Source organism: Malaclemys terrapin, chromosome 15 (genome assembly GCF_027887155.1).
Source record: "Malaclemys terrapin pileata isolate rMalTer1 chromosome 15, rMalTer1.hap1, whole genome shotgun sequence".
Lineage (NCBI taxonomy): Eukaryota > Metazoa > Chordata > Testudines > Emydidae > Malaclemys > Malaclemys terrapin.
Window position 1 is genome coordinate 28,362,578 of NC_071519.1, and position 20,628 is coordinate 28,383,205.

Below are 20,628 nucleotides of genomic sequence, written 5' to 3' on the forward strand. Positions count from 1 at the left end.
AAAATAAAAGAATAAAAATAAAAAAAGAATAAAACCCCTCTGGTGTCTGAAAGCCCAGGCAGTGGCAAGGAGCCCAGAAGAAGGCGATCACCATAGCTCAGCACAAATTGTATACACAGTACTTAATCCAACGCTCCCTGAGTTTTATACCTAACTACAGTCCCCCCAGGGCAGACTTCTGAAGCATTCGAAGGAGCTGTATGAGATGATACATCAATGGAATGCGCACCCCTTCCCATCATGCTAGCAATGCTGAGATGGAGCTGTCTGCTGTCCTGAATTAGACAGCCAGGCAGCCCTGCTGTCAGCAAAACGAAATTCAGATTGGGGCTTCATTGCTGAAATAAAATGGAAGAACCAGGACTTGCTGTGAGGCCAAAGAAACAACCGGTATTACTTATTTAGCCAGGCAAGATGATTTCAGGTCTCTCTGGCTGATCTCTACTGAGATTAGACATGGGAGGCAGTGTGGTCTAGTGGCTAGGGTGCTGGATTGAGTGTCAGCAGATTTGGGAATCTATTTCTGGCTCTGCCACTGACCTGCAGTATAACCTTGGCCAAGTCACTTCGCTTCTCTGTTTCTTCTCCCATCATTTGTCTATTTAACATGTAAGCTCTCGGAGGTGGGGACGGTCTCAGTCTGTGTATGTACAGCACCTAGCCCTACTAATAACAGCGATCCTGGCTTCTCTCTCCCCTCACAGCTTGCACAGGACTCTATGGGGCCTTTGATTCATCTTTAATAGAGGTAGGAGATGGACAAGTAGGGCTTTAAGGATCAAAGTCTAATTCTGATCCTGAATAGGCAGTGGAGCAGTCTGGTGTAATGTGTTCTCTCTGGCCAGCACCACAATGCAGACTAACCCACGGGCATGTCACCAACAAGAGTGACTGAGGCGAGGGGCACATCAGAGACCCTCAATCCACCTGGCAATCCATGAACAATTGGGCCCCCAAGAGTAACACTAAGAAGCAAACATGCTGGAGAGACACCAGGTCCACCCTGTTCCCTGGTTGCTCCTCACAACCAACCAGCATCACTTCCATCATCACCTTTGGATACCAGACTGGATGGGCCTCTCCCAGCCTGGCTTTCCCCTTACCCACAGCCCTTTGCTGCCAGCAAGTCAGCCCAAGGGAGAGAGGGAAAAAAAGAGTGGTTTCCTTTCTCTGTTGTTGGCCCTCCTACTGGTGTCACACGAATGGGATCAACGAGAACGTGCTGCTACACTTCCGTAAGTCTTTATTACAGGTACCGAGGCTCTGCTAAGCAGCAGAATAAAATAAGTAGAATAAGTAGAATTCTTGCTGTAAGGGCTCCTTAGGTTTAGGACCTGTCCACCTGATATATTTCCTTGTCAGTTCAGTCTACATCACTCAGCCAGAGGGCACTGGGAGGGACTGGGGGCCAGATCCTCAAAGGTATTGAAATCAGTGGGAGGTAGGGGCTCAAATTCTTCTGAGGATCTGAGCCTGGGTATTCCGGAGAAGGATGGATGGAAGTGAGAACATTGTCCTCACAGGTATCAGAGGGGTAGCCTTGTGAGTCTGGATCTGTAAAAAGCGACAAAGAGTCCTGTGGCACCTTATAGACTAACAGACGAATTGGAGCATAAGCTTTCGTGGGTGAATACCCACTTCGTCGGACGCATGAGTCCCCACAGGCTGGATTCATCTGAGGAGAGAAATGAGCACAGCCCTGGTGAAGCACTGATGTCCTCCAATGCTCGCTCTCCCCTAATGTTCCCATTGCAAAAAAATTATATAAATAGATAAAGGCCTGATTTGGAGAGTGCTAATCCCAAGGGCAGAGATCAGGCCTGAAGACTGGAGCACAGATAAATCATTTCATTTGGGGTTGCAAAGCCTGGTTTGCACCGTGTTGCTCCCCCTTTCACACACGTCTCCCTATTCACCTGAACCCACTGCCCAGCGCCCCCTCTAAGATGCACATTTGAAGCACCTTTTATCTTGGCCCACGGCCCTTATCGTGCACCCGCAGCATTAGCAGGAACACCTCTGCAAAGTTCTTCAGCTCAGACAGGCTGGATTTGTGCTGCAATGCAAGTTGAGCACAGCCCTCCTGTTTGCTAGTGGCATGCCGATTTACTAAGCCTGTGCACTAGCCCTGGTTCAAACCCCTGTTAGAAGCAACTTGGGTTCTCTGTCAAGCTGTGCCTGCAGCTCTCTGCTGACAGAAGCCAGGCCTACAGCCTTCCCTTGGGGATTTTTGAAGAGCACCTGATAAAGATGTCTTTGAGTTGTCAGTCATTAAGTCATCACGCTGTTTACAGGAGATCTGACATGGCCAGACACGTTTTATACAGGCACCGCTTCCTCGCTGGCTTTGATCCACTCCAGGGCAATCAGGCAGACAGGAGAGGAAATTCCAAATTAGCTCCAGAGGATGGGGACATTGCAATACTCCCAGAGCCAAACTCACCCCTGGTGTAAACTGGCAGCGCTCCATTGCAGCATTATGTCCTTCTTACACCTGGGATGAATTTGATTTGGTGGCTTTAAAATGCCAAGTTGGCCCCAGATATCTTCTATAAATGCTTTCCTCCCCTTCTGTTATGATTATACTCCAGTTTGTCTGGAAGCGCAGCCTCGGAGAAGGAGGCAGGGTGGGTGGATGAAGTGCTTAATGGCTAAGGGTTATTTTATTTTAAAGTCAGGAGGCATTTGTAATATTTACCAGCTTTCAGATGCCGGCAGCAAAACCCCGAATGCAAAGCTGTTGATTGTGTGGGATTTTTGTTGTTCCTGCCTGTGGTCCCCAGGCAGACCCCGCCCTACACTGTAATCACACTTGGCTAGTCACCTGGGAACTGCTGCTTTCATTTCACTTGTAGCCAGAGATCAGAGGGGAACCCCTTGTGAAGGAACAGGCATAGGGCAGAAACCTACGGTTACCTGCGCAAGGTCCCAAACAGCAGGATTTCTGCACAGGAATGGACAGCAGCAAAGATTTGGGGCAGAAACGCTGGTGTGACATCAGGACAGGTCTCCCCCAGGGCAGGAGAGGGGGCAAAGCAGGGATATTGACTTGACAGTGATCCCAAAAGCCTCTGTTTATGAGGAGCAGGCCATATTCCCCTGCTCCTCCCTAGGGCCCACGTCAGTAGCTGCAGTGACTCATTCCATATCTGGCCCAATGTTTTACTCCTAAAGCCCTTTGACAGAATGTCTCTGAAGCAATGCCTCTGGGTTGGGGGAGAGGGTGGAGGCCTCCCAAAGGGCCTTCCTCGGGGCTCATCGAGATGTGGAAGAAAACGATTCAAGCCGAGCCTGTAAAATCCATTCCTGATGCACAAGTGGATCCTCGTTTCACAAGCTTCAGAGCTTAAGTGCTATAAAGGGGGGGAGGGGTCCATTGTCTGTGGGCTGTATGTAAGCATTTCCCTTCGGATGGGGATTATACTGGATCAATGGCTGATTGAACTCCTAAGGGGATATTAATCCGGCTCACGGTAGTGCGTGCTCCTGGCAGGCAGAGGGAAGGCAGTCAGCTCCCCCCATCCTTTGGGGAAAGAGAACAGGCCAGGAGAGTTCAAAGAAAGGGGAGCAATGGGGAAATGTTGCAGGCTTGCATATCGATGGAAGACTCCCAGGCTGCAGAGCTGAGAATCTGCAGGAAATGCTAAGGGCATCACCGCAACACGGGAACACACCTGGGTGAAGTAACCAGACGAGAGGCAAAGCATCACCCCAAAGCACAGAAGGTCTTTGGCACTAGGGGAAACTTTCCCTTTTCCCACCTTGAACCCTGACTTCTGCAGTGGGAGCAGCCAGGTCTGCAGATTCCCCACCTACCTCCCATTAGGCTCCAGCCCCTTGTTTCCCCTTCTACATCCTTCAGGGAGGCAGGAATTAACCCCCACATCAACTGCTGTGCTCAGATATAAATCACCAAAACCTCAGTTAGGACAAGGGGCCATTCAGAGGGCCCCTACAAGAATCACAACACCCTGCCCACAATGGACTGAGTCCCCAGTGTTAAATATACAGCATCTTACCATCTTGCTGCCCCAGCCTGAGTCCCCAAACAGGCACCTTCTGGGCCTTGTGCTGGTGTTTGGGCCCACTCCTTCCGGCAGCAGTATGTGCTCTCTGCCCAAGTCCTCAGTTTTCTCCCAGCACCACCTCAGTGCCAGCCAGTTGGTCAAGAGCCCACCAGGTGACTTGCAACCAATGCCCTGTCTGCAGCTGGGCAGGGCTGTGTCGCTGCCCTGGAATGGTATTCCTCAGTAGAGAAAGAGATGGGCCTGATTCTGCTCTCACCTGCACCTGTATAAATCAGGAGTAACTCCCCAGAAGTCATTCAGCTTAGACCAGGGGCAAATCAAGGACAGCTGGAGAAGACTCAGGGCAAATGAATCTCCCTGCTTGTCTGTTGGGAAGCGGTGTGCGGCTGGTCAGTTCAAGGGAGCAGGAGCTGAGGCCTTGTCTACGCACCACAGTGAAAGGCAGGCTGCCTCCATGCTTGTCGCTGCAGTGTATAGCTCCATGCAGCACTGAAAGCGGGGAAAGGCCCTGGCGGTGGGGAGCTGCCAGAGCCTTTCCCCGCTGCATTCCCGCTACTGGAATCTTTCTCCAATGCCTCCCACACTACACTGTAGCAGTGTAGACACGGGGGGCATGGCTTGGGGATGTAGAGAGCTGTGCAGGGTATACCTTGGGGCTTCAGGCATGTGGGGCAGTCCACTCTACTCCCCTAAGCTGTGCCATTTAAACTGCTGTTTATACCCGTGCTAGGTGGGCATGCAGCAGCTGTATTCTACATGCTGCCATAAAAGTCAATACACCTTGAGTGACCACTGTGTGCTCTCTCTTTCCCAGCGCTGGGGAATTCTATTTGTTCTTGCTAGCTAGCGCTGTTGTTTTTCTTTCTGTCTCTGCTTGTTCCTGAAAGGGCCTGCTTGGCTTTCTTGTGTGTGAAAAATACGACAAGAGTATTTTGCATTTTCATGGCATCTTTTATCCAAGCATCACAAACATAAATACACAACCCAGGGGTCCTGGCTCCCACGCCCGATCCACGAGATCAGGCTGTCGGTATCTCAAGGTGGGACTAGAACGCAGCAGTCCTGAATGCTGTTCTAACCAATGTATCTTCCCAGTGATAGGAATAGAAGCCAGGAGTCTAACCTACCACATTGCTGTTTTAACCCCAAGACCACACTACCTGGCAGCTATGTGAATAGATTTCAGGAGTCCTGGCTCCCCGACCTCAGCTCTAACTGTGAAATAGCACCCTCCCCCAGAGGAACTTTGTTTTTTTTTCTGCAATCCCACGCATCATAACTTTCCAACATGACAAGGCAAAATATGGACCAGGGTCCTGGAACGTACATGAGACCCTGCCCAACGGAGTCATCCCGAAGTGGAGTGGGGAGTGCGGCGGGAGGGGGAAGCGTGAAGTGGTGAAGGGTTCATTTCTCTAATCATAAATTCAGCCTCCCATAAATTCAATTCTGTGATGCAGCGTCTGTGACGTCAGTAAATCACAATCATACAGAGGCATGGCGGCGGCTGTGTGCAAGAGGAATGCAAATGCGACTGGGAAGCCAGGGCCATCACTCATAACGAGCTGCTGCTGAGCGCAGCCTCCCGCCTGGCAGATGCAGTTGTGCACTGGGCTAAGCAGTAGCATTTCTAGGACTCTCCGTTCGGGGTTGACATGGAAAAGGTCAGGTCTTGTGCATCATGGGGTCCTGTCCTGCAAGGGGCTAAGAGTCCTCTACTCCCATTGACCTTGCTGAGAGCGCAGGGAACTCAGCACCCTGCAGGCGAGGGCAGCAGCCATGCAGCCTGCAGGCTGACTCAGCCGCATGTCCATTTGGGTTCCATACAGTTTGCCTTGTGATTTCCCGTTAGCCTTTAGAGCAAGGCTTTGTGCGCTCTGTCATTCCCCATAACTGCTGATGTTTCCTTTGTGTCCTTGACCAAAGCGTCTCCCTGGCTGGCAGCGTTCATGTGCTCCGCTCCTTTGCCACCCTCCTCCCCCCGCGAGAAGGATGCATATCAGTGTCTGGCGGGCTGAGCGATCCTTAAAGTGAGTGGCAGATGAGCCCGCCCTTCAGAGAGTAACGCTGGGTCTGCAGCGTTTGGGTTGGGAGCAATCGTGGACATTTTGGGGATAATTTGCCAGTGATGGAGGCAGGGGCCAGTGCAATGTGGGCCTGACCCTAGCACGGCCAGGCAGGTGCGGAGCATCCTCCAGCTTGCAGTGACTTTGGCAGGCACTGAGAGCTCTCCACACTTTGCGGGTGGTGCTGTCTCCCCCTCTGTGCTGATGGACGCTCATTTGAAGCATCCAATCCACCTTATGGCCACATGGTCTTGCTGCTTTTACCCTACATTGCCACCTAGCTACCGTGCCCCTGGGAAGTGGCTCCCGCTGGATCCATGGGGCTTTTCCACAGTGGAGCAAGAGCCAGCCCTTCCACCCTTCCCACAATGCAACATGCGTGCGCGTCAAGCTCAACGTGACGCTGGCCCTAGATTCCCTTCTGCGGAGACTCACGCTCCATGCAGCAGAGAGGTGGCTCTGGCCAGCCTGGCTACCAACCCGACGGTGGCATGCAAATGAGTTCTAGGGTAACTGTGATTAGCATGGACAGCCAATCCTGCCCTATAGGCAGCGCCACGCTTCGTGTCTTCATGGCTCCAGTCCCATCTCCCTCCAGCCCCTCACAGGCCCTCCCTCCTGCTGCGCTCGGAAGTCAGCCCTGCTTGCATTTCTATGTTGTTTTTCCTCCTCCTCTTCTTCTTGGGGATGGCGCCGGGAGCCCCCTCAGCTGTCACGCCGAGAACGCCAGCCACGTCCGCCCCGCTGGAAAGTGAGGCTAATGCAATGTGACATCTCACTCCGAGCGTGTGACATGCTGAGGACAAGACCAGCTGCGGCTGCTCTCTGCGTCTCATCCTGGAAACTTTTCTCACCAGACACCTAAGTCTCTGCAAGGAGCCTTTGGATTGCAGTGGTGGCTTTCGTAGTGCCACTGGAGCAGGGGGGTGGGCTTGCAGTTTACAGGCCTCTCCCTCCTCCTTTCACCCCAAAGCAGGGCCCCTGCGCAGTCAGCAGTGGATCACACCACAGGTTGCCGCCTGCTCTAGTCCCACTGAGCCCTGAGCTCCAAAGTTTGCTAGGGATCCCAAATGGCCCCTTGCTTTGTTGGTGGCTAAGGCCGATCCTGGCAGCGGCACGGGCCCTCAGACAGGCGCAGCGAAAACCACTCCCACGTCAACAAGGTTCGGCAACACCGAAGGAATGTAAAAGCTGCCACGAGGCTGCGAGCCAGTGGAATCCTGATGTTGATCCCCCAGAGTGGGGCTGACTTGTCCTCTGCTTTGTACAGAGGTTGCTGACAGGTGCTAACCAGCACCTGCCCAGAAGCCAAGCTCTAGGTGCGTGCTCCTTAAGTGCCCCTCCCTATAGATGCTGGGTGCTCCCACCAAAAGTCCTCCACCTTCCCTGCACCTCCGGTGACGAGCACAGACAAAGAACCTCTATGGAATAGAACACAGAACATCTCCCAAGCACCGTGTGCTTCTGATTGACAGCTCCGGGGAAAGCGCCTGACTAATTACGTCCCCTGGACACATTAGACACGACCCGCCCCAAAGCATGCACCGATGGCTCGGCAAACGGACGCCCTCATTCATACTGATTTACATTGCAGTGCCATATCCAGCCTCATCAGCGTGGCTTGACCTACTTTCTATCCTGCGTAGGTCAATAACAACACAGCAAATAGACTAATGAGAGGCTGAAGATGCTAACAGCTAATCTGGACTGTTCCAATCCCACTGGAACACCGGAAACCCGACCCCAGTGGGGAGCAAACAGATAAACCTCTCTGTGAAGAGCCAAAGGAAATAGTTTCCTAGGAATTTCATGTATTGCTAGGGGAAGTCACCAGGTTTCTTCCATTGCTCATGAACCCGCCCTCTGTCTGATCCCTCCCTCCCCTGGAATGAGTAAGAATTGGTCCCTTCTCCGCCGTACACCCAGGAGCCGAGCAATCAAAAAGGGTAAGAAGTCAAATGAAAAAAATTGCACGCCTGGCTCCAACATGCCCAAATGAATCCTGGGAAAGCGCCACCCTGCCTGAGCCACAGGCTGAAATGGGGCAAGGAGGCCCTCTTTCAATTGCTTGCATATTCAGGAGAACGGTGCCCATGTTACAGACAAGACAACCCTGTATCAAAGCACAGTGGCATTTAAAGAAACAACATATAAAGAGACAAGCCCGCCGATGACAGAGAGAGCTTAGAATGAGCAAACATTCATAACTAGATATATACATACAGACATACTACATAAAGGCACTTCATACATACATGCACACACAAACATATCACACATTACACTAACACATGCATGCGTTAAGTCTATTATAAATGCACAAATATACAGCACATACACATTTACAGACAATATATGCACAATGCACTTTATACACCTACACATACATAACACAAACTCAATCACATCCACACATGAACACCTGGGAGAAAACACAGGAATGCATGAGACATCCCCCCCACACATATGTAATATACAGGGGTATATTTATGTCTTGCATATATGCACACATATTCATGCATGTTCATGTCTCATATACAGATCACATCTCCATACAGGTGACACAAACACATAGTCATACACATCCATAAACATATTGCAGGCAGACAGCTACACTTTGCACATGTGTATGGACACGGTAGGAATATAAGAATGGCCAGACTGGGTCAGACCAAAGGTCCATCTAGCCCAGTATCCTGTCTTCCGACAGTGGCCAATGCCAGGTGCCCCAGAGAGAATGAACAGAACAGGTAATCACCAAGTGATCCATCCCCTGTCACCCATTCCCAGCTTCTGGCAAACAGAGGCTAGTGACACCATCCCTGCCTATCCTGGCTAATAGTACACAGGGCAAGAATCACATCATGCACATGTGCACACACACACACATTTGTCGCTCCCATACACAAGCCACCTACATGATCATCACACCTATGCCCAGTCATGCACATGCCTAAACACATTATAGACCCACTCAAGCAGGCTTCTACCTTACAAACACATGCATAGGAATACTGCAGTCACCTCACTCACTGCCATTAGTGATGTGTGCACACATAGTGCACACACAGATAGCAACACAAATGCATTGAAACCATATCACACATGTGCATAAACACCACATACACAATCTAGAGACACCTCAACCCCGGCAGGCTTACACAGATATCATGTGATTGCACAGTCACTGTTACATATCTATCCATCGGGCTAGACACATGTAGCCACCGCTCAATGACTCTCGCTTAGCAAAATGCTTGTCCGGCCCCTATACTGGGATGAATGGGACCTGCCTTGCCAAGGCTTCAAGCTTTCCTGATAGCCCACTTTGCTTCAGAAAGCAGCCAGGAGATTCAGCAGCAATTACGGCTGTGCTAACGAGGGACTGCACCTTTCCAGGATGCTGTAGGGCCCAGCTATGGAGGGACTGCTCAACAACCTGTGCCCTCTGCCCCTCTCTGTTTCTTCCAAGCACTGCAAGTTTTATGCCATAAGTTCATGAGCTCAGGTCTTAGCAATATCCTAAAGCAGTGGTTTGCAACCTGTGGTCTGCAGACCCTTGGGGATTTGCAGACTATGTCTAAGATTTCCAAAGGGGTCCACACCTCCATTTGAAATGTTTTAGGGGGGCCACCAATGAAAAAAAGGTTGAAAACACTGTCCTAAAGGAGGATATTGTACAAGATTGCTTGTGGATTATCTCTGGACAGGGTGGCTGGCAAGTGAGCCCCATGGGAGGCAGCGGGGGCTAGAGTTGAGATGAACAGCATTAATTTATATATGAAAATTAATGGTCTCTTCACTCAGCAATGGACATGTGCAAATTCACGTTGCAGCACTGGAAAGGGACAGGATTTTAACACCATTTCAGGGAATCCTTCCCCCAAACAGCCGCAGCTGAACCTTGCTGTTCCATCTGCAGCAGCTGCTGATGGTGCCGCTCAATGCTCTGATGCTTTAATTGTAGGGCGTTTTGGAAGCTGCCTCGTAAGGGGCAAGCCATGGGTTCAAGGTCACACGTACCCAAGGCTGCATGCAAACAAGAAATCAAACTGGAACGGGTACAAAGAAGGGCCACTAGGATGATCTGAGGAATGGAAAATCTGTCGTATGAAAGGCAACTCGAGGAGCTCGGTTTGTTTACCTTAACCAAAAGAAGACTGAGGGGGGATATGATTGCTCTCTTTAAATATATCAGAGGGATAAATACCAGGGAGGGAGAGGAATTATTTCAGCTCAGTACTAATGTGGACACGAGAACAAATGGATATAAACTGGCCGTCGGGAAGTTTAGGCTTGAAATTAGACGAAGGTTTCTAACCATCAGAGGGGTGACGTTTTGGAACAGCCTTCCAAGGGAAACAGTGGGGGCGAAAGACCTCTCTGGCTTTAAGATTAAGCTTGACAAGTTTATGGAGGGGATGGTTTGATGGGATAAAGTGATTTTAGTCACTAGGTCAATAACGTGCCATCGCTGGTAATTAGTAACAATAGTCAATGATGGGATATTAAGTTACTACAGAGAACTTTTTCCAGAGGGTCTGGCTAGAGAATCTTGCCCGCATGCTCGGGGTTCAGCTGATCACCATAGTTGGGGTCGGGAAGGAATTTTCCTCCAGGGTAGATTGGCAGAGGCCCTGGAGGTTTTTCGCCTTCCTCCGCAGCATGGGGCAGGGGTCGCTTGCTGAGAGGATTCTCAGCGATTTGAAGTCTTTAAATCATGATTTGGGGACTTCAACAGCTGAGTCAAGGGAGAGAATTCTTCCAGGAGTGGGTGGGTCAGCTTTTGTGGCCCGCATCATGCGGGAGGTCAGACTAGATGATCATAATGGTCCCTTCTGACTTTAGAGTCTATGAGTCTATAAGAGGCGGCAGCACGGAGATCCCGGGAGAATAAAAAGCTAGTGCTGAGAATAACAGCCAGTCACTCACCGCTGCTGGATGAAGCTGTGACTTTAGATCCTGCCTGGAATTGCTCTAAGAAAGGACATCAGTCTCTTCAGACCCTGGGCAGCTGAAAGTTGGACAAGGGGAGCAGCAGGAATCTCTGCAGGGGGGAGAAAGTGACAGGCCAAGGAGAAAGAGGAGTAGAGACAGCAAGAAGTGCTGGCACAGCCCCAGGAAGGGCTGCAGGGCACCAAAATGGGCAGAGACACGTTCTGTATTCGTGACATCACAGAGGAGGTGGCAGAGGGATGGCAAAACATCCCTGGGATGAGAGAAAGAAGGGCACTAACATGCACTGAACCACAGGCCACAGCAGCATACACAAAGCAAGGACACGGCCTGTGCACGCATGTGCACACACAGCCAGAGCACAGCGGGCTCCATTTACCACTATGGGCATCTGGCCTGGGGGGGCGATGTATAGTCCATGTCTGCAATTCCACCTGCAGGGGGAATACCACTGAACAGCACTGCAGGGCAGTGAGCAGTGCCTGTAGCTCGCAGCATCAGCTCACGTGTCCACACCCTTCCTAGCAGATGATTGTACTTTGGCAAGAACGGCTGAATGTTTCCTATCAAAAGTTAGTCCTGAGCAATTAGCCACAGGAGTTTGGTTAATGAATACATAGCATTGTGCTGAGATTCCACAGTGATATGCATAGGCAGTGAGAAAGATCAGGAGATTATATTGTTACTGTGTATGTGTGTGTGTGTGTGTGTGTGTGTGTGTGTGTGCGCGTACGTGCTACTCCCATCTCTATCTGTGGGTGTATGTATACACAACTCCTAGGTCTATCCATGTGTGTGTGTATACTCTACTCCCACAGCTACTTGCGTATGTGTAGATATACACACTACTCCCATTTCTGTCTCCCTGGGAGTGCACTCTTCTTCAGGCTAGACCACACAGCTGCACTACTCCAAGCCTGGGTCCCTGGCTTCAGCACCTCCGTTTCTCACCAGCGCTCCTGCAGCAGGTCTAAAGGGCCCCTGCTGGAGACTGCCCCTTTTGGGAGCAATGCAACCAGCAGATGTTTGCAGCGACATAGGACAGACTTTTCAAAACCGGGTCTCATTTATAAGCCAGCTGGAATACAGTGTTTAGGGACATTAGGTTAGACTGGTAACGCAAAGCCTACGTGTAGCCTGCAGCACACACGTCTTGCCCCAAATGCCCAGGACTAACCCCCCTGCCCTGGTAGGGCAGGATCTTATTGCAGCCTCCTCACACCTCTGTTCTTTGTCTCCAGTTCCGGTCACTTGTCCTGCTCCCCTGGGCCGACAGTCATTAAAGGTTAGTTGCTGGTCACTGGTCTCCACTGTATTTCAGGGTAGCTCCGTTCACATGGGGGCAGTTCCCGATAGACCATTCGTAACCCACCCACCCCATTCCCAACATGGCACTGCATCACCCCCTTGGTTATCCTCTGCCCCAGAAAAGAAGTTAACCCCTTCAAACCCAGTGGGTAACAATACAAAAGAGAGTGGAGAAACTGAGGCAGGCATACTTTTCATAAAAATACAACAGAAATTTCTCACGCTCTCCACAACACTACTCCCATGTCTACCACAGTATGTATGTGTCTGTATGTTCACTACTCCCATGTCTATCCATGTGTGTATAAACTCTACTCCCATGTCTATCAATGCATACATATGTTTGTATAGATATTATACCATTCTCATGTCTACCAGTGAATGAGTGTGTGTGTGTGTGTGTGTGTGTGAACACTATATCTTGCCTATCAATGCATGACTGGCATCAATGTGTGTGTTTGTGTCATGCATGTCTGTGGCTCTGCTCCAGGTGAGCTTGCCTGGCTGCTGCGATGCTGGCAGGCCAGGTGCTAGCTCATGCTAAGGTCCCCGTGTCTGAACTGGACACTGACAGATACATGGCTGGAATCTGCCTGGCTCACTTGTGGGTTAATATTGATAAAATAGGTATTAGAATTATTAGAAATTGTTTAGTGTTCCGACTCAATCGAATGCTTGTAAGTTGCTGCCTGCATTAATCTCACTTGTAATACCTGTATTTCATACTGAAATGTAATATTTGAGCGGTTGTACACAAAAGAGGAGACCCATCAATACCGGATGGACTCTGGTTGGATTGTACAACTGGAAACTCCCCACATCTGGATTGAGAAACCATCAACAAAAAGACCAAAGACAATTATTGTTGTTCTGCTCTCTGCCCTGTGAAGATGAGTCATGCAAGCAAACTACTCCCATCAGCTGAGTTTGCACATGGCAGGAGGGGGATAAAAAGCCCACACCAAAGGAACTAACCACTGGGTATCTCTATGTTTCTTTCCCTTTTGTGGGGTAGTGGGGAAGCAAAGCAAAGATATTCCTAGGCATAAGCAAGAGATTCCCCAGCTGCTTAGCCCGGGTTAGCCCTAAAGGACAAATAGAGTTTGCTGATTACAGAACCCTATATTACCTTTTGCAACCTATGACTGTAACTCATTCATGTGTCTGTTTGCTTTCTTTAACCTTGTAAATAACTCCCCAATTTTCTTTTCCTATTTTACAAATCTTCATATCTTTTATTATAGGATTGTCTTTGGTGTGAGACCTAAAGTGCAATTGACCTGGGGTAAGTGAAAGTGACTGATTGGTTGGGACTGGAAGTAACCTGAATATTACTGTGATTCTTGGTGTAGGGAATGATCTATCACAGAGATATGCTCGCTTGGGTGGCAAGACAGACTGGGGTACCCAAGGGGACTGTCTGCAACTCCATGCTTAGGCAGTTATAGTGCCTGAGGAGTTTGCACTTGGTGCAGTTGGTTGGTGAAATCTAAGTTTAGAACTCACAGCTACTTTGGGGTTTTGTGCCCTGGTTTTTAACAGTCTGCCCTGTGGTTGGCACTCACACTCTTGCGGCACGGTTGGGAGCATCCCGGCTGCATATGGCAAGTGTGTGGCTGGGATTAATGTGTGTTGATTTCTCAGACCACAGCTTGGTGCTGGATTGCGGGAATGTTTCAGCTGACATGGCCGAATAGTAGCAATTCCATTAAAAGTTTCAGCTGGGTTGAAGAGAGAGAGTCTGTGCCTTCATGTTCCTGAAGACAAACAATGGGGAACAAGCACTCTGATGCTTCAGAATCTGATCAGATGAAAGGACAAGGAAGCTCGGAGAGAAGCCCGTTCCCTGTGCAGCAGGCTGCGAGGTTTGCATGTGTAATAATTAGATAATGAGGGAATCCCTGCAGGTCCACAGGGCATTAGAGCTGAGGTTGGAAATCTCCCTGTCACAGCCACTCCTACCACGGCTTATTATTCACTATCAAGAAATGTCCATGAGTTGTGGCAGTCAGTCATTTCCCCACCTCCAAGAGACCAGGAGGAGATGTCCTATCCAGACTACTCCCTTCACTGCTGCCTTGTTTCTGGAGGTGCTTCATCTCCTCTGACAGGTCACTGACTCTATTGGTGGGAGCTCCAGAGCGATCCTGCTGCAGTGGAAGATAGCAAAACTCACAGCAGCATTGACTGCCTCAAAGAGAAGGGAAGGACAGGGGGACTGGCATCCTAGACAGACATGGACTTTGTGACTTGGGTGGATTTTTCCTTTTTGTATCTACTTGGAAGGACTGAGGGAGATTTAAAGTCCAGCAAACTCTCCCGATCTCTAGTGGAGAGAAAGGATGGTCCTATGCTTAAGGACCCAGGAGATCTCAATTAAGTTCCCCTGATAGCCAATTTCCACACCGGTTACCTCAGCCCTGAATTTAGTGTGGAGAGTTGCTTATGCTAAGGCTGAATTTGGCTTCACCAACCCTGACCCGCCTCACCTCCTCTAACCACTAGACTGTGCCACCTCTTGGGCAGGCCTCTGTGAAACAGAGCAGAAGCTCAGTGGTGGGAGAGCAGTCCCAGGTGGAGCGAGCCAATTGTCCTGCATTGGCTGATGCCAATGGCCGGGCCACGTCCCGTGCTGGAGCACAGATGGGCTCAAAAAGGGCATTTCCCCAGGGGAAGCGGGGTCTCTCCTGGCATGCTGCCAGAGCTCCAGAGAAGAATCAATATTTTTGGAGCAGGCTTCTCCCTCCCCCCCCCCCCCCGCCCCACACACACAGACACACACCCTGCAGTGTGTCCCTGAGTCTCCTGTGCTGGAGCATCAGTGTAATGTGATGTGACACCTTCCTCCACACTTTGTTATAAATATCATGCGTCACCGTAACTGTGTCTGACACTCCCTCCGAGGCATTTACTCACGCTTCCCGCGGAGATCTGGGCACGTGCCGCCACTGCTGGTAAGCTCCTTCTCCAGTGGAGTGGGGCAGCTGGTAGTGCCCCCTGAACGGAGATAGGTTAGCCACAGAGAGGTGTGGGCATTCCCATTCAGTCTTGTTCTCCAAGAAACAACATTTCTGGGTCACAGCGAGTTTCCTTTCTTCCTTCCTGCACGTCACTTCAGCACTGATGAAGGATCAATGCTCCCTGGCGACAAAAGTCCTCTATTTAGTCACAGAACAGGGACCATACCTCATCTCCCAACCCCATCTCTCCACTAAACCTGCCTCACCACTTAATATGGAAAGACCCATCTTTGCAAAATGTGCTTGTAGTTAGATTACTCTGTCACCAGGTGTCTCAAGGTGCCATATTGAATGCTTGACAGGGTGAACAAGAGACACAAAGCTGGAACATGGGCTGGGAGGAAACCTGTGTTTGTAATTGTGGTTACCTTTAATAAATGCCTTTTGGTTAAAGAGTATGATTCCATATAGCATGGCAGCCCCCAAGCACAACAGAGGAATTCAATCTGTATGGTCCATTTCCAGGCCTTATGTGCTGAAATTGTCATCAAGGAGCCAAATTAATGCCCAGTGGAGTGGTGGTTTGACGTGTAGCCTCAGGGAAACTCTTCCCCTAAATTTGTTTCTCAGAGGAAGATACCTGATGGTGAATTCTTTCAGCCTCTAGCATTCTATTCTGGAATGGAGACTAGAGGTTTATGGCCCTGGAGATTTCTATTTCCCTCTCATTTTTAATTATTATTTTATGGTATCACAATGTGATAGGGGCTTTCCAGAGAAACAGGAAGGATGTTCAATCTGATTTTGGGTTATTTATTGGGGCTGGTCAAAATTTTTCTGTCAAAAAAATTTTTTTTTAAATGGGAAGTTGGGTTTTTGACTCAGCAAAAGTGTGCATGGAAATTGTCTGCTTTCCTGGAAAAATTTGGATGGTTTGTCAGCATACCAAAAACCCAAAAAGCAAAATATTTTGGCCAAAACTTCTCATTTTTTGATAAAAAGATAAAATTTTCAGCAGAAAAAAAAATTCAGATCAGCTCTGAATTATTTATTTCTAGAGCTCTTAGGGGGAAAAAAATGGAATGTTCCTTTCAAGGGAAATGTTGATGTTTTAATATTATTTTCCATTCTGTATTAGCACAAAAAGGCAAAGTATCAAAGAAAAGAATTCTGAAAATAAAAAATGTCAAGAAACTTTGACTTGGAAACATCAAAATGGAAAATTTCAGCATTTCCAACCAAGATGGAATGATTTGTTACGTTAAAATGAAATTTTTCCCTTCACATTTCTAACCAAAACATTGTCTGATTCAAATATCAATAGGAAATGAAATTTTTCATTTCCATTCTCCCCACTGGAAAAATCTAAGAATTTCACCAAGTTCATGTTTTCCTTGTGGAAACTTTCAATTAAACCACATATTCCAATAGGGAATTTTTTTAAACTTCAGCTCTGTTTATTTCTGCTGGTGAATTATGAGGAAGCTGACTGGCATCGATCCATGTATGGTTTTTATTTAGCTCCCATTACTATGGTATTTGAGCATCTCATGATCTTTAATGTGTTTCTTCTCTCAATACCCCTGTGAGCGAGGGTAGACACCTCTGTTAGGACCAATCAAGCCCCATACGTTAACTTTTTCCACCCAGTACACACCCCTTCACTGGCCAGTCTCAGCTCTGGTCTGGAAGGCCACTGACTCCCACGCTGAGGAAGGAATTTGGTTTGAAACCTTCATCCAGCCCTGCAGTTCCCCACCACAGAGCAAGGGACCAAAATTCAGATTCTGAGGGAGCAGAAGTGCTTTTTGCAGCTCGGACCCATAGGAGCTGAGGAAACCAAACTCAGTTTACCTCACACTTTCATCACCCACCCGTCATAGCTGAATTCATCTCCCAGAGCTCTGGGACTGAGCTGGCCTCCTGGAGCTGCCAAATGTGAGAGTCAGTTCCCAGGACCGTGCAGTCCCTTCTCTCCTGGCCTCCTCTCAACTCCATTTCTCTGTGCAATTCTTCAAGCAGCTGGAGACTGCTTTCCATTCCCCTCCACCAGGTTCCCTTTCTCCTTGACCTGCAGAGGCCCTGCTGTTGCTGGGAGCTGCGTCTCCTGGTCTCAGCAGGAGAGATGAATCTGGCCTCACGGTGTTCACGACGCATCCCAGCATAAATCACAGTGACAGGAGCCCTCAGTGGTTCCTTTGCCATTTATCATAAACCTAACCCCTGCTGCTCAAATGCCCTCAATTCCCCGGAGGGGCTGGCAGCTCCGTAAGGTGACAGTCCCCTAAGGAAAAGGGGGCAGCAGTGTTCCCGCAGACATGTTCCCCTCCCTGATAGGCTTCTCCCTTCAGCCTGTGGGAGGATAGCCTGGCAGAGGGGCAGCAGATGTTCTGGCTGCAGTGGGGCGGAGGGCTTCAGTGCCATACTGCAGAGGTGTGGGGGTTGGGGGGGGATAGAACCTTGCTGATTCATCCTGGAGCCTGGGGGCGGAGGTCAAGTTGGTGAGTCAAGTTCACTCTCCCAAGTCTCATGGCTCAGCTCTTCCCACAAAACAATAGCTGCAGCTTTATGATTTCACCTCTTGGTAAATATTTACCGCTGATGTAATGCAATTACTGTTGGAGCTGGTCAAAATGCCAGTTATTGTTCACGAGACAAGGTGAATGAGGTAATCTCTTTTATTGGACCAACTTCTGTTGGTGAGAGAGAGACACAGAAAGACAAAAATATTACCTCACCCACCTTATCTCTCTAATATTCTGGAACCAGCATGGCTACAACACCGTATGCAAGTTATTTTTCTGGGAAATTTTGAGGGGAAAAGTTGTTTTTTAAATTTTTCAACATTTTTTTTAATCCAAAAAACCCCAATCTCCCCAAAAATGTTTTTCCTAAAAAAAAACATTTACCCAAATATCAAACAAACAAAAAGAAAAATTTAACCCAAACCTGATTATTTTAAAACCAAAAAGTGAAATTTTTTTTCTGTTTCTACTGTTTTGGGGAAAGTGGAACCAAAGTGAAATTTTTCTGTAAACATTTTCACTTTGTTCAAAAAGCCATTTTTAATCAGAATAGTTTATGATTTAAAAAGTTTCAACCAGTATGATATTTGTAGAGCACTTCTCATCCCAAAGGAAGGTATAAACTATAAAAAGAATAGTCTTCTCCCAATGATGAAAGGCAGCCACCTGTGGGGTGGAACAGGGCAGGTGTTATACAGCCACATAGCAATGCTGCAGGATAGTTTAGGACAGGAAGTGAGGGGGAAAGTACAATGTGGTAATTCATTCTAGTGCTTAGAGTAAAAAACTGATTTGCCCCAGATTTAGGTCTTGAGCCTGCTCTTGTTTAAGTCAATGGAAAGATTCCCAGTGCTTTGAATGGTGCAGGATCAGCTCTTTGGTGCACGCGGCCAATACTGAACAAGTTTCTTTACATATACTTCTTGCTTCCATGGTCCTTCCACAAATAGCGGAGCCTTGCTGCATTGGAATGAGTGGAGATCACACTTAAACCACTGCAAACACCTACACTCTGTTTTATTTCCCTTCTACTCTGTCGCTTCCGGGGTCAAAATCACATGAAGGAGAAGAGCCCTTGTGGACCAGAATAGTATCAAATGCACCCGAAGTGAATCAAAACTCTCCGATCCAGGCCCCACTTTATCCAAACCCCCGAAGTTTGAGGGGAAGGTGGGCAGGAAAGGTATTCCAGATAAATGGTTCTCACCCAGTGGGCAACATGCTACTAGTTTTCCACTTCTGTGCCTCTCCCGATTGGAAACTAACAATCGGGCTGAATTTATGCAGCAAATCACAATAATGCATTTAGCCTCATAGCAACCCTGAGAGGTAGGCAAAGATTGCAATAAAGTTGTGACAAACAGGATTGCAGGCAAGAGACCCCCGGACTTTATTTCCTACTGTCTGTCACCTAATGTGGGGCAGAGTTAAAGGGGGAGGGAGGAGTCAAAAGCATCAGAGGAAATGAGGAGCACGAACCCCATTGAAAGTTCAGACACTTTCCACGAGAAACTACATTGATTTGAAAATACAATTTTCTGTCAGAAATCATTTCAGCAGAAACTGACTGGCTCTGAGGCCTTCTCACTTGAGAACACCAACGTGTACCCCATTTGCAGTGTCTCACCCCTCCACCAATACATGTGAGTGCTTCCACACCTTTGTGCTGTTTTCCCGATTTCTGGCCCATCCTCCCTGTGTCAGGCTCGCCCCATTTTTTCTCTCACTTCACTCCCCCACTTCCTCCTGGAGCGCGTCCTTGTATTCTTTTTCAACCACTTGCCCCTTAATGGGCCAATTAGCTCAATAACTTCATAGCCAGGATGTTTCTCTATAGGAATCAACCCTTCCCTGCTAGGGACAGGCGACTGTCATTTATTATTTAGGACCACGTATGTGTAGGATGCACTAGAGAGAGGCTCTAGATGGGTGTGCCCACCCCATAGCAGCCATCGCTGGTCAAGCATGGCACAGCAGGGCACTCCCTGCCTCAGTTTCCTTCCCTGAGATGGCTCTCGACTCTCCTCACACCAGTCTGTGATTGGAGATGTGGCTGAGCTATTCAGCCACGTCACAAACAAACCTAACCCCATCTGGGACAGCAAAAGTCCAAACAAACAAAAAGGTCCTTCTGGGGCTTCTCTTCAGCCCATTCTCTGGGCCCTGTTCCCAGCTCCTACCTTTGAGAATCTCTTTCTCCATTTTGGACTAGAGTACAACCCCCAGGCTGGTCCCCGGCAGACCCTGGCTCAGACCCTGGCCACTACATGAGTAGCTCCCAATAGTTCCAACACAGAGTGACCTCACACTCAGTCCTTTTATAAGATCCAGGTGTCCATGAATCTATCACCTCATCTTCTTAGCCCTTCTCCCTCGGGCTGGGAATTATGGCACAGGTGCAACTGGCCCCATCGCCTCCCCCTTAAAGGGACAGTCACTTGGTGACAAGGCACACAGGTGAAGATGGATTCCCTGCCCCTGGGGATCTCAGCAGAAGGAGGGGGCAAACACAGGGAAGGGTGCAGGGAGGACAAAGGTGAAGATGATGAGCCAACCCTCAACTGGTGTAAATCAGCATAGCTCCATTGACCGTCTGATTTACACTAGCTGAGGATCGGGGCCAAAACGGTCATGAGGTTGCTTGGGTGACGTGAGAATTGACTCTGGAGAGCACCGTGGGGATGGGGCAGGCTGCACTGAATGGCGACACACACATCCTCCACATTCCTCACACCCACTTTGCACCAGTGTAAGAGACCCGCACGAGGTGCGGGGCTGGGAGGAA